The sequence below is a fragment of the Eriocheir sinensis genome, chromosome 62 (genome assembly GCF_024679095.1).
Source record: "Eriocheir sinensis breed Jianghai 21 chromosome 62, ASM2467909v1, whole genome shotgun sequence".
Lineage (NCBI taxonomy): Eukaryota > Metazoa > Arthropoda > Malacostraca > Decapoda > Varunidae > Eriocheir > Eriocheir sinensis.
The window spans coordinates 6,624,179-6,636,678 of NC_066570.1; the positions used below are offsets into that span (position 1 = coordinate 6,624,179).

The 12,500-nt window shown below is 45.6% G+C and overlaps 1 protein-coding gene and 1 long non-coding RNA gene across 2 annotated transcripts in view; one reads left to right on the forward strand and one right to left on the reverse strand.

Annotated features, from left to right (window-relative positions):
* LOC126986698 (uncharacterized) overlaps positions 1 to 12,500 on the reverse strand; it is a 61,446-nt gene that overhangs the window by 34,236 nt on the left and 14,710 nt on the right. The window lies entirely within an intron of this gene.
* Positions 1 to 12,500, forward strand: part of LOC126986697 (serine-rich adhesin for platelets-like) — a 94,490-nt gene that overhangs the window by 27,763 nt on the left and 54,227 nt on the right. The window lies entirely within an intron of this gene.

Consider the following 12,500-nt stretch of genomic DNA (forward strand, 5'->3'; position numbering starts at 1 on the left):
GTCACAATCAACATCTTTATTAAACTTGGTAACCCAAACGTTTCAATTTTAGGATGTCGAAACGTTTGGGTCCCGGCGCCATATGACCCAGCAGTTGCGGCGCCAAGTCACAACACCTCTAATAATCAATCAACGTTTGGGTTACGAAGTTTAATAAAGATGTTGATTGTGACCACGCTCGTCATACTTTTCCTTTTTAAGCTGAGGTTCCCTAAGCACAGCCCCCTTTCTGATGTCATTTTGAAGGTACACGTTTCAGCTTAAGGTCGCAAGGTTCAAGTATGACTCCACAGTGAGTTTGCATACGCCTTGCCCATCATTAGGTGGGTGCTGGGCAGTGTCCACACTCCACAGAAACCAGTTACATGCAACCTAAGCAAGGATATTAACAATGCAAATGTAGTGTGTGTGTGTGTGTGTGTGTGTGTGTGTGTGTGTGTGTGTGTGTGTGTGTGTGCGCGCGCCAATTATATGAAAATGCGAACATTTTTTAAAGATGTACTGCAGATTTTAATATCAAAGGAAAGTATTTTGTGTTAAGTACGGATGGAGTTTTAAACATGACAAAATAACTTTCTACAACATTAATGAAGTTGTCAAAATTTTATTAAAGACTAAATTCATGTTCACTTCTTTTTTCTTATCTGATGAAGTGAGAATTCCGTGATATATTATGACAACTGGGGGTGGCAGGGCCGGTACTGGGGCGGGGACACGAATTAGCTTTCCTTTACTTTCTTATAATTCTTTTACTACAATTTCCCCAAGACAGAGGCGAAGGAACGAATCAAGTTTCCATTTACTCTCTTTAATTTTCCTTTTTCTTTTGTTGAGCATCAAGAAATTCGAGACATAGCATAACCTCCCCGAGACTAAGGTGGAGAAATATATCAATTATCACACCTCTTTCCTCCCCTTCCTCTTCTTTCTGCTAGCCTCCAGACTGTCATCACCACCACCACCACCACCATGTAAACAACCACCTCCGCATCCCATGATCTGCTGCCCTTCTCAAAGTCTTCCTCCTCCTCCTCCTCCTCCTCCTCCTCGTCGTCACCAGTCACAATCCCTCAACGCCCCCGCTTGCCCCCCTTGCTCCCCTTCTTCTTCTCTCCCTCTCTCCCTCTCTCCCTTCCTCCATCCCTCCAAACGTGAGCAATCCGTCATCCCTAACCAGTCTCTCTCTCTCTCTCTCTCTCTCTCTCTCTCTCTCTCTCTCGAGAGAGAGAGAGAGAGAGAGAGAGAGAGAGAGAGAGAGAGAGAGAGAGAAACATGGTAGGGATGACGAATGAGGTGTTAAGAGAGAGAGAGAGAGAGAGAGAGAGAGAGAGAGAGAGAGAGAGAGAGAGAGAGAGAGAATGAGAAAAAAATCAGTTTCCTAGAATTTTGCCCTTCCCAAATTTCCCCACGGCTTCCCTTTCCCCCCCATTCCCCAGGCATCCCCAGTTTACCTTCCCCAGGCTTCCCCAGGTACCCACAGTTTACCTTCCCAAATTTCCCAGGTTTCCCCAAGCACCCAAACAGTGCACTTTCCCGTTTTCCCCAGTATCTTTGTTTTACTCTCTCTCTCTCTCTCTCCTTTCACACCTCATTCGTCATCCATACCGTGCTTCCTTCTTCTCTTTCTCCACTCCCTTCCTCTCTCCTTTCCCTCCCCCTCCCTTTCCTCTCCTCTACCTCCTTCCCTTCCTCCCCCTCCTCTATACATGATATAGCTCCCAAGGTGTCCCAAGGTTACCTATTGTTCACCTTTAAGTTTTCGTATGCACCTCTAACTTGCTCAGGGATTTTCAGGTATTTATATTTTACCTTGCCAATCCATAATTCATCTTTTCATTCTTCCCCAGGTAACTACTCCTCACACTCAGCTTTCCCCAGGTACACAGCTTACCTTACCCCCTTCCCCCACCTTTCACCCCCCCATACTTCCCCAGGCACCTACTCTTCCCCCTCAGGTATTCTTCCCCAGTTTCCAAAGGTGTTCCCGGGCAGCAGGATCTGAACTTGGGACTTGGGAGCGGTAGCCAATGCATGGGATTCAGTAAACGGAGGAGAGTATGGAAAAGAAGAGGAACAGAATAGGGAAACTAAGTATTGGATCAGAGTAGAAGGGTGTAGGGAGGGGAATGGAGTGAAGCAGGCAAGACAGGGCATAAGGTGAGTGAGTGAGTGAGACAAGAGAGAGGGTCACTGAGGGAAGGGAGGAATAGGGAGTAACAAATGAAGAGGAAAGAATGGAAGAATGAAGTGAAGCAGGCAAGTGTGAGTGAGACAAGAGAGAGGGTCACTGAGGGAAGGGAGGAATAGGGAGTAACAAATGAAAAGGGAGATTACGAAATGGGAGGGAGAAGAAAAAGTGAAATAGGGGTAAATAAAACAAGGAAATGAGGTGCCAATGAAGGGAAGAGAGTGAGTGCGTGAGTGAGGGTGAGTGAGTGGGTGAGAAAGGCGAGGCAGGGTCATTGGCATCAGTGTCGAAGGGGTCAATTTCAACTCACGTTACTGACAGACCTCATAACTCACTTCCTCCTCCACCTCCTCCTCCTCCTCCTCCTCCTCCTCCTCCTCATCATCATCATCATCATCATCATCATCATCATGTTTTACTTGGTTCGTTTCCACTTCCATTTAAAATCTACTCCTTAACGTTAATTCATCGATTCCTCCTTTTCCTCCTCCTCTGTGTGTGTGTGTGTGTGTGTGTGTGTGTGTGTGTGTGTGTGTAATTCACCACGGCCTGATCACGTGTAGCAAATTTTCTGTATTCCTTTGTAGATTATATATCGTAATACTCATAATAATAACAAAAATGATGATGATGATAATAATGATAAATGATAATAAAAGATAACAACAACAACAGCAACAACAATAACAACATTTACTACGGCCAGCACCTACTTTCTATTCCAAGATGAAGTAAAAAAAAAAGTAAAAGAAATGAAAAATACAATATCGCAAAAATGAAAAGAAGGAACCATTTCGAAACAGACGCAAGAACAGGACACCACTACCTCTCTCTCTCTCTCTCTCTCTCTCTCTCTCTCTTACTTTCACACAGTAGGAATGACGTCATCTCTCTCTCGCTCTCTCTCTCTCTCTCTCTCTCTCTCAAGGTCACCACTAAAACAACACACACACACACACACACACACACACATACACACGTTTATCTCTCAAAATATACTCCAGCTTAACCTTCCCCCCCTTCACCCCCCTACTCCACATAACCCCCCCCCCTCCCCTTCACCCCATTCCACCTCTGCATCACCCCTTTCATCCAGCATCACGACTCCTAGCCACCCCATTCTTTCACCCCACTCCTCCCCATCCTTACATCCCTCCACCCCCCCCTTGTCCCCACCCCAGCTCACCCCAGACCCAATTTAAGAACCCCAATTATCCCCGTTGTCACCCCCCCCCCATGCCCTCCGGTACCCTCCCTCTCTTCCTCACCCTCCCTTCTTCTCTCCTTCACTATTTCCAGCTTGCATCTTCTTCCTCTTCCTTCCTCATTCCTCCCCTTCCTCTCCCTCTTCCTTCCACAGTCTACTTCCCCTCTTTCTTCAGCCCCCTTCTCCTTCACCCCTCCCACTCTCTCACTCCCTCCACCCAGCTTGCATCTTCCTCCTCTTTCTTCCCCATTCATCCCTTCTTATCCCTCCTACCTTCCCCGCTTTTTTCCACACCCCTTCCTCCTCACCCCCATATCGACCACCCTTCTCTCTCTCACCCCACCCAGCTTGCTACCTTCACCTCCACACGATTTCTTCATCACCCCTTCCCCCTCCCCCCATAACCTACCCCCACACCTTAGCAATACCTGTCTCATTTACCTTACTAAACTACCCCCGTCCTGCCCCCGTCCCCTCGCCCCATCCCCCCACCTCCTCCCCTTTCACCTGCCCTACCTGTCCCATTATATACCTTTGATTTTCGCACTGCCACGCCCCCCCTTTCACCTCTATCCCCTCCCCCGCCCATAACTATCACCACCAACATCAACAACATCACCCTCATTATTACAACGATATCAGTCCATACACAATACAATAAAGAGAGAGAGAGAGAGAGAGAGAGAGAGAGAGAGAGAGAGAGAGAGAGTAAACATGGAGAGGAGTGGTCAACAACCTCTCCAGATGATCTTTCTGATACACCCTGTTACTGTGCTGCCCCCCCTCTCTCTCTCTCTCTCTCTCTCTCTCTCTCTCTCTCTCTCTCTCTCTCTCTCTCTCTCTCTCTCTCTCTCTCTCTCTCTCTCTCCACCCCCAACGCTCTTGCCCTCAGCTCCTTTCACTATCTCTCTCTCTCTCTCTCTCTCTCTCTCTCTCTCTCTCTCTCGCTCTCTCTCTCTCTCTCTCTCTCCCTCTCTCTCTCTCTCTCTCTCCTCCCGTTTTCTTCTCCATTCCTTCCAAATTCTTCTCTTCCTGTTTATTCCTTTCTCTTTCTTTTTTCTCTCTTTTTTTTGTCTGATATTCACCGTCATACACTTTTCTTCTCTCTCTCTCTCTCTCTCTCTCACGTCTTTCCAGGACGTACACACACACACACACACACACACACACACACACACACACACACACACACACACACACACACACACACACTTGCATGCCCGAATTATTCTTCTTAACACCTTAAAACGAACACCCGACAGAGAGAGAGAGAGAGAGAGAGAGAGAGAGAGAGAGAGAGAGAGAGAGAGAGAGAGAGAGAGAGAGAGAGAGAGAGAGAGAGAGAGAGAGAGAGAGAGAGAGTGGCAGGGTGAGAAATAAAGGTATATGGGACAGGTGAGGCAGGTGTACGTGGGGGGGAGTAGGTAATGGGACAGGTATTGCAAAGATGGGGAGGGGAGAGTGGGAGTGCGGGGGGCGGTTGCAAAGGTGATGAGGAAATTGGGGGTGGGGGTAGAGGCTGGTACAGGAATAGGGAGGGGAGGGGAGAGGTTAGCTACAGGTGGGAGTTTGCCTTGATGGAATGGGGAGAAATGGGGTGCTTAGATCTGGTCCAGTGTGAGATGAAGTTGGCGATGGGAAGGTGAAACTGCGACCGGGGCGGGGTGATGGTGATATGTAGGGATGGGGAGTAGGAGTGGGGTGAAGGGATAGGGTGACAAGCAGGTATGATGCTGGGATGGGGTGGTGGGGAGAAGCTGGGTGGGGTGATGAGGTGTAGGGGGGTAAGGGCGTGGTGAGAGGGGCGGGGGTCAGGCTGGAGACGGTTTTGAAAGATGAAAGTATGTGTATGTGTGTGTGTGTGTGTGTGTGTGTGTGTGTGTGTGTGTGTGTGTGTGTGTGTGTGTGTGTGTGTGTGTACTTACAAACATACAAAAAAATAAACACGATAAGGATTATTACATCTTTTCCTCCTCCTCCTCCTCCTATCCTCCTCCTCTACTATATTCCTTCCTATGTGATGGGAGAGTATGCAGAGAGAGAGAGAGAGAGAGAGAGAGAGAGAGAGAGAGAGAGAGAGAGAGAGAGAGAGAGAGAGAGAGAGAGAGAGAGAGAGAGAGAGAGAGAGAATCACACGTGTCACAGGTGAGGGGTTAAGGGCATGGGAGGGGGGGAGGGAGGGAAGGTGAGAGAGAGGGAGAAATATGGAGAGAAAGGAGGAAACGATGAGAGAGAGAGAGAGAGAGAGAGAGAGAGAGAGAGAGAGAGAGAGAGAGAGAGAGAGAGAGAGAGAGAGAGAGAGAGAGAGAGAGAGAGAGAGAGAGAGATGGAGATAAACGAAAAAAAAAGGGAGGAAGACAAGGGAGGAGAAGGAGGAGGAGGAGTAGGAGAAGGAGGAGAGCAGGGAGGGGTGCAGGATATAAAGGGAGAAAGGGAAGAAAGCAAGGGAGGTGAAGAGGTGAGGGAGAGAAGGGGATAAGGGGAGGAGGCAGATAAAGGGAGAGAAAGGAGGGGAGATGAAGGAGGAAGAGTACAGGAGAGAGAGAGAGAGAGAGAGAGAGAGAGAGAGAGAGAGAGAGAGAGAGAGAGAGAGAGAGAGTGGCAGAAGGCTCTCGCTCTCTCTCTCTCTCTCTCTCTCTCTCTCTCTGCAGCACGCCTTAAAACACTGCCATACAAACATAGGCCTATACGTAATAAACCATATCTATTGACCACTCTATAGATAAGAGATAATTAATATGAAAACAAAACAAAATAATAATAAATAATAAACAGAGAGAATCAAAGCCTGGTCGATGGATTCAGACTTGTGAGATTTTATTCACTTATTCAATCATGTTATTTATTCGTTATTTATTCATCTACACCTTAATCTACTTGTCATTCACGATTCATCAGTATATTCTAGACTGTTTATGTGGCTACGAGAATTGTGATGACGTGAAGATGTGTTTAAGATATTCACATCAGCGCTGGAATCTATAGACACATAAGAGACAAACAGAAGCGCCTGGAAACAATAGAGAAACATAAGACACAAACAGAAGCGCCTGGAAACTATAGAGAAACATAAGAGACAAACAGAGAAGCGCCTGGAAACAATAGAGAAACATAAGACACAAACAGAAGCGCCTGGAAACAATAGAGAAACATAAGACACAAACAGAGAAACGCCTGGAAACTATAGAGAAACATAAGAGACAAACAGAGAAGCGCCTGGAAACAATAGAGAAACATAAGACACAAACAGAAGCGCCTGGAAACAATAGAGAAACATAAGACACAAACAGAAGCGCCTGGAAACAATAGAGAAACATAAGACACAAACAGAAGCGCCTGGAAACAATAGAGAAACATAAGACACAAACAGAAGCGCCTGGAAACAATAGAAAAACATAAGACACAAACAGAAGCGCTTGGAAACTATAGAGAAACATAAGACACAAACAGAAGCGCCTGGAAACTATTGAGAAACATAAGAGACAAACAGAAGCGCCTGGAAACAATAGAAAAACATAAGACACAAACAGAAGCGCTTGGAAACTATAGAGAAACATAAGACACAAACAGAAGCGCCTGGAAACTATTGAGAAACATAAGAGACAAACAGAAGCGCCTGGAAACTATTGAGAAACATAAGACACAAACAGAAGCGCCTGGAAACTATAGAGAAACATAAAAGACAAACAGAAGCGCCTGGAAACAATAGAGAAACATAAGACACAAACAGAAGCGCCTCGAAACAATAGAGAAACATAAGACACAAACAGAAGCGCCTGGAAACAATAGAAAAACATAAGAGACAAACAGAAGCGCCTGGAAACAATAGAGAAACATAAGACACAAACAGAAGCGCCTGGAAACAATAGAGAAACATAAGACACAAACAGAAGCGCCTGGAAACTATAGAGAAACATAAGACACAAACAGAAGCGCCTGGAAACTATAGAAAAACACAAGAGAAAAACAGAAGCGCCTGGAAACTATAGAAAAACACAAGAGAAAAACAGAAGCGCCCGGAAACTATAGAGAAACATAAGAGACAAACAGAAGCGCCCGGAAACTATAGAGAAACATAAGAGACAAACAGAAGCGCCTGGAAACTATAGACGAAAGACAAAGAGGAATAGAATTATACATGGAACGTTTTAATTAGCGTTGTCAGTCATAGATGCAAAGACAGGAATGAATGGATAGTATAGGAAACGTTTTTATCAGCCTTGGAAACAACACACAAAACAGAAACTCATGGAAGCGCTTTAAACAACAGACACAAAACAGAGAGAGTAAAAGTAGATGGATCAAGTGTTGTCAATTATAGATGCAGAAGACAGGAATGAATGGATAGTATAGGAAACGTTTTTATCAGCGCCGGAAACTACACACCAAACAGGAACTAATGAAAGCGTTTTAAACAATAGACATAAGACAGAAAACTATCTATCTGTTTGTCTGTTTCCTTATGTCTTGTCTATCTGTTGGGTCTCTCTCTCTCTCTCTCTCTCTCTCTCTCTCTCTCTCTCTCTCTCTCTCTCTCTCTCTCTCTCTCTCTCTGCACATCTCCACTTATATATTCCCCCCCCCCCACCATCACTATCAACACCACCACCACCACCACCCTCATCAACACCACCATCACCACCATCACCACCATTAATCACGCCACAAAAGACTAATTGCATCTTCTATCGCCTCTATCTCTCATCACCCTCCCACACCTGAACGTCAACAACAACAACAACAACAACAACAACAACAACAACAACAACAACAACAACATCAACGAACCTAATGAGTCAAACAAATTAATTAATCAACAAAAGAAGACATGACTTGAAGACCCATAACAATAATTCTCTCTCTCTCTCTCTCTCTCTCTCTCTCTCTCTCTCTCTCTCTCTCTCTCCGGAATCAAGACTGACGGAGAGAAGTTGAGCATTGTGTCCGAAAATGGAAGAGAGGAAGAGGAGGAGGAGGAGGAGGAGGAGGAAGCAAGGTCAGAGGTTGAAGTAAATGCGGGGGAGGAGGCAAAGAGAGAGAGAGAGAGAGAGAGAGAGAGAGAGAGAGAGAGAGAGAGAGAGAGAGCGGCACTGCAGTTCTAAAAGAGGAAATGAAAAGGGAAAAAAATGCCAACGAGGAAAGGAAGAAGAAGAAGAAGAAGAAGAAGAAGAAGAGTAGGAGCTGCAACAGAATCAAGAACAAAAACAAGGACATGAAGAAAGAACAAGAAGCAGAACAAGAACAAATAGAAGAGGAGGAGGAGGAGGAGGAGGAGGATCATGGGTGTCAAGTTTATTGTCATATTTTCTCTCCGCCCACCATGTTAAGACCTTACTGGGAGAGAGAGAGAGAGAGAGAGAGAGAGAGAGAGAGAGAGCAGAACACTTAAGATTGACCATAAGTTACTTGCGTCCTCTCCACCTCCTCGTCTTTTTTTTTTCCTCATCTCCTTCCTCACTATCTCACTCTCCACCTCTCTTCCTCCTCCTCCTCCTCCTCCTACACAATTTCAATCACTTCCACTTCACCTCCTCCTCCACCTCTTCCTCCTCCTCTTCCTCCTCCTCAGCCTACAACCTACACAGTCTCACTCACCTCCTCCTCCTCCTCCTCCCACACAACCTCCACTCTCAAGGTCACTCCCCTGCTACACACACACACACACACACACACACACACACACAATGTCACTCTTCTCCCCCTCACTCACTCACCCACTCCATCTCTCTCTCTCTCTCTCTCTCTCACTCTCTCTCTCTCTTGTTTATTTTCCCCTCATTTTGTCTCTTTTTTTTGTTCCCATCTCTTCCCCTTCCTTCCTCTCTTCCCTCTTTCCTCCTCTTATTTCTTTCTAGTTTTCCTTCCCCTTTTCTCTCCACTTTTTACCTCCTTCTTACCTTGTCTTTCCCTCCCTTCCTTCCCTCTTTCCTCCTCCCTTTCACTGCACGCTTCTAACTCCTCCTTATCTTAACTCTCCCTCCCTTCTTCCTCTCTCTCTTCCATTGTCTTTCCTTTCTCTTCCTCCCTTCCTTCTCTTTCTTCCCATCTCTCCACTTTACCTCCCTTTTCCCCTGCCTTTCCCTTCCTCCCTTCCCTCTTCTCTTTTCCACATCTGTCCCTGGGTGGTCGAGGCAAAAGGGAGTGTCTAAGGGGAGTGGAGGGGAAGGGGGTTGGAGGGGGACGTTCCTTTGTCTGTCACTGTGTCTGTCTGTCTGTGTTGTCTCTGAACTTTTAACTGTTTACTTGATTAAGCTGATAGTGTGTGTGAGTGTGGCGTGGGTGGTTGGCTGTCTGGATGGCTGAATGACTGGCTGGCTGAAGATGTGGGTGGTTGTTCCTGTCTGGCTGTCTGAATGAATAGCGTACTGATTGGCTGGATGGCTAAGTACTTGAATGGCTTGCTGGCTGGCTGGCTAACTATCTGAATGGCTGGCTGAATAGATGGCTGGTTGTTCCTGTCTGGCTGTCTGAATGAATAGCGTACTGATTGGCTGGATGGCTAAGTGCTTGAATGGTTGATTGCTGGCTGGCTAACTGTCTGAATGGCTGGCTGGCTGGCTGAATAGATGGGTGGTTGTCTCTCTGGTTGGTTGGATGGCTATTTAAATGGATGAATGGCTGACTGAGTGAATGCATGGCTGGCTGGCTGGCTGGTTGAATAAATGGCTGGTTGTTGCTCCCTTGCTGTCTCTCTGGTTGGCTGGATGGCTATTTAAATGGATGGATGGCTGACTGGGTGAATACATGTCTGGCTGGCTGGCTGAACAGATATAGCCGTCGTCAGTCTGTTTTTTTTTTCAGGCTAGCTAACTGACTGGCTGACTCGAATGACTGACTGACTGACTGGCTGAATAGATGTCTGGTTGCTCTGTCTGGCTGGTTGTCCGTTAACTGTCCAAATGACTCACTGGCAGGTTGAGAGGTTGACTGGTTGCTGGTTGGGGCTTTGTATTTGTAACTTGTTTTCTGGGTGACTAGTTGAATTCCTTGCTCTGTGGTTGAGTGTCTGTGTGGGTGCCTGTCTGCGTGGCTGCTTGGGATTGTCTGTCTGTCAGTGTTGGTGTCTGTGTGTGGGTGGCTGTCTGTCTGGCTGTCTGGTTGGTTGGTTTCGAGGCATCTCTCCACAATGCCAGTCAGATTAGTTTAGGTGAGTGTGTGCATCGCGGCGTGTGTGTCTGTGTGTGTGTGTGTGTGTGTGTGTTCCATGGTTGCCAGTCGTCATGTTTGTCTGTCACTAAATCTGTTCAACACACACACACACACACATATCCTCATCTCCTCGTTTGTTTTTCCTCCTTTTGTCCTGTTTTTTTCCCCTCATCTATTTTCCCCCGTTGTCTTATCTCCTCTTACTGTTTATGTATTTTTCTTTCTTTCTTTCTTTAACTTTCCTCCTATTCTTCCTCTCATTTACGAATTTCCTGTTTATATATTTTTTTCTTTTTTTACTCCATTTTCGCTAATTAGTCGTGACCTTATCTTGAAAGCCCCTTATCGCTCGTACTATAAATATAAATGTGAGCTACGTGGAACTAGGTCGAAACAACAACAACAACAACATCAATAAGAATAAGAAAAATACGAATGACAAGACCAAGAATAATAATAAAAAAAAGAACAAGAAGAAGAATATGAAGAAAACAAGCGATCGGAAGTAATATAACGTTAAAAAAAAAATTACGATGGTGATAAAAAGAGGAAACGAGAGAGAGAGAGAGAGAGAGAGAGGGGGGATGAAAGAAGGATAAAGTGGCAAAATATTGAAGTCACTATGGAGGGGGAGGAGGAGAAATAGCCTAGTTTTAAGGAGGAGGAGAAATAGCCTAGTTTTAAGGAGGAGGAGAAATAGCCTAGTTTTAAGGAGGAGGAGAAATAGCCTAGTTTTAAGGAGGAGGAGAAATAGCCTAGTTTTAAGGAGGAGGAGAAATAGCCTAGTTTTAAGGAGGAGAAATAGCCTAGTTTTAAGGAGGATGGGGAATAGCCTAGTTTTAAGGAGGAGGAGAAATAGCCTAGTTTTAAGGAGGAGGAGAAATAGCCTAGTTTTAAGGAGGAGGAGAAATAGCCTAGTTTTAAGGAGGATGAGGAATAGCCTAGTTTTAAGGAGGATGAGGAATAGCCTAGTTTTAAGGAGGATGAGGAATAGCCTAGTTTTAAGGAGGATGAGGAATAGCCTAGTTTTAAGGAGGATGAGAAATAGCCTAGTTTTAAGGAGGATGAGGAATAGCCTAGTTTTAAGGAGGATGAGGAATAGCCTAGTTTTAAGGAGGATGGGGAATAGCCTAGTTTTAAGGAGGATGAGGAATAGCCTAGTTTTAAGGAGGAGGAGGAATAGCCTAGTTTTAAGGAGGATGAGGAATAGCCTAGTTTTAAGGAGGAGGAGGAATAGCCTAGTTTTAAGGAGGATGGGGAATAGCCTAGTTTTAAGGAGGAGGAATAGCCTAGTTTTAAGGAGGAGGAAGAGCCTAGTTTTAAGGAGGATGGGGAATAGCCTAGTTTTAAGGAGGAGGAATAGCCTAGTTTTAAGGAGGAGGAAGAGCCTAGTTTTAAGGAGGATGGGGAATAGCCTAGTTTTAAGGAGGAGGAGGAATAGCCTAGTTTTAAGGAGGATGGGGAATAGCCTAGTTTTTAAGGAGGAGGAGGAATAGCCTAGTTTTAAGGAGGAGGAGGAAGAGCCTAGTTTTAAGGAGGATGGGGAATAGCCTAGTTTTAAGGAGGAGGAGGAATAGCCTAGTTTTAAGGAGGAGGAGGACTCCCAAGCTGAGGTGTAGCACAAGGTTAGGAAGACGAGGCGCAGGAGGAGGCGGAGGAGTAACAGCTGAGGGAGAACATACACGCGAGGACAAGGCTTGGCGTCAAGGGCGGCCTTGGTTATCCCGTGACATGTGTTTATTTGTACGTTTATTTATCTTTATTGACTTACTCAGGGAGAGGCACCAGCGGGGTCGTCTTTTGTCTGTACTTCATCACTGATTCATTTCCTTTAGTAACAATGGGAATAAAACACGCCATCCGGGGTAACCTGATTTAAATCAAGTTGATTTAAATCAGAATTAAATGGAGATTTGAATGGGCTTTTTTTTGTCATGGAATTAAATCACAACTTTT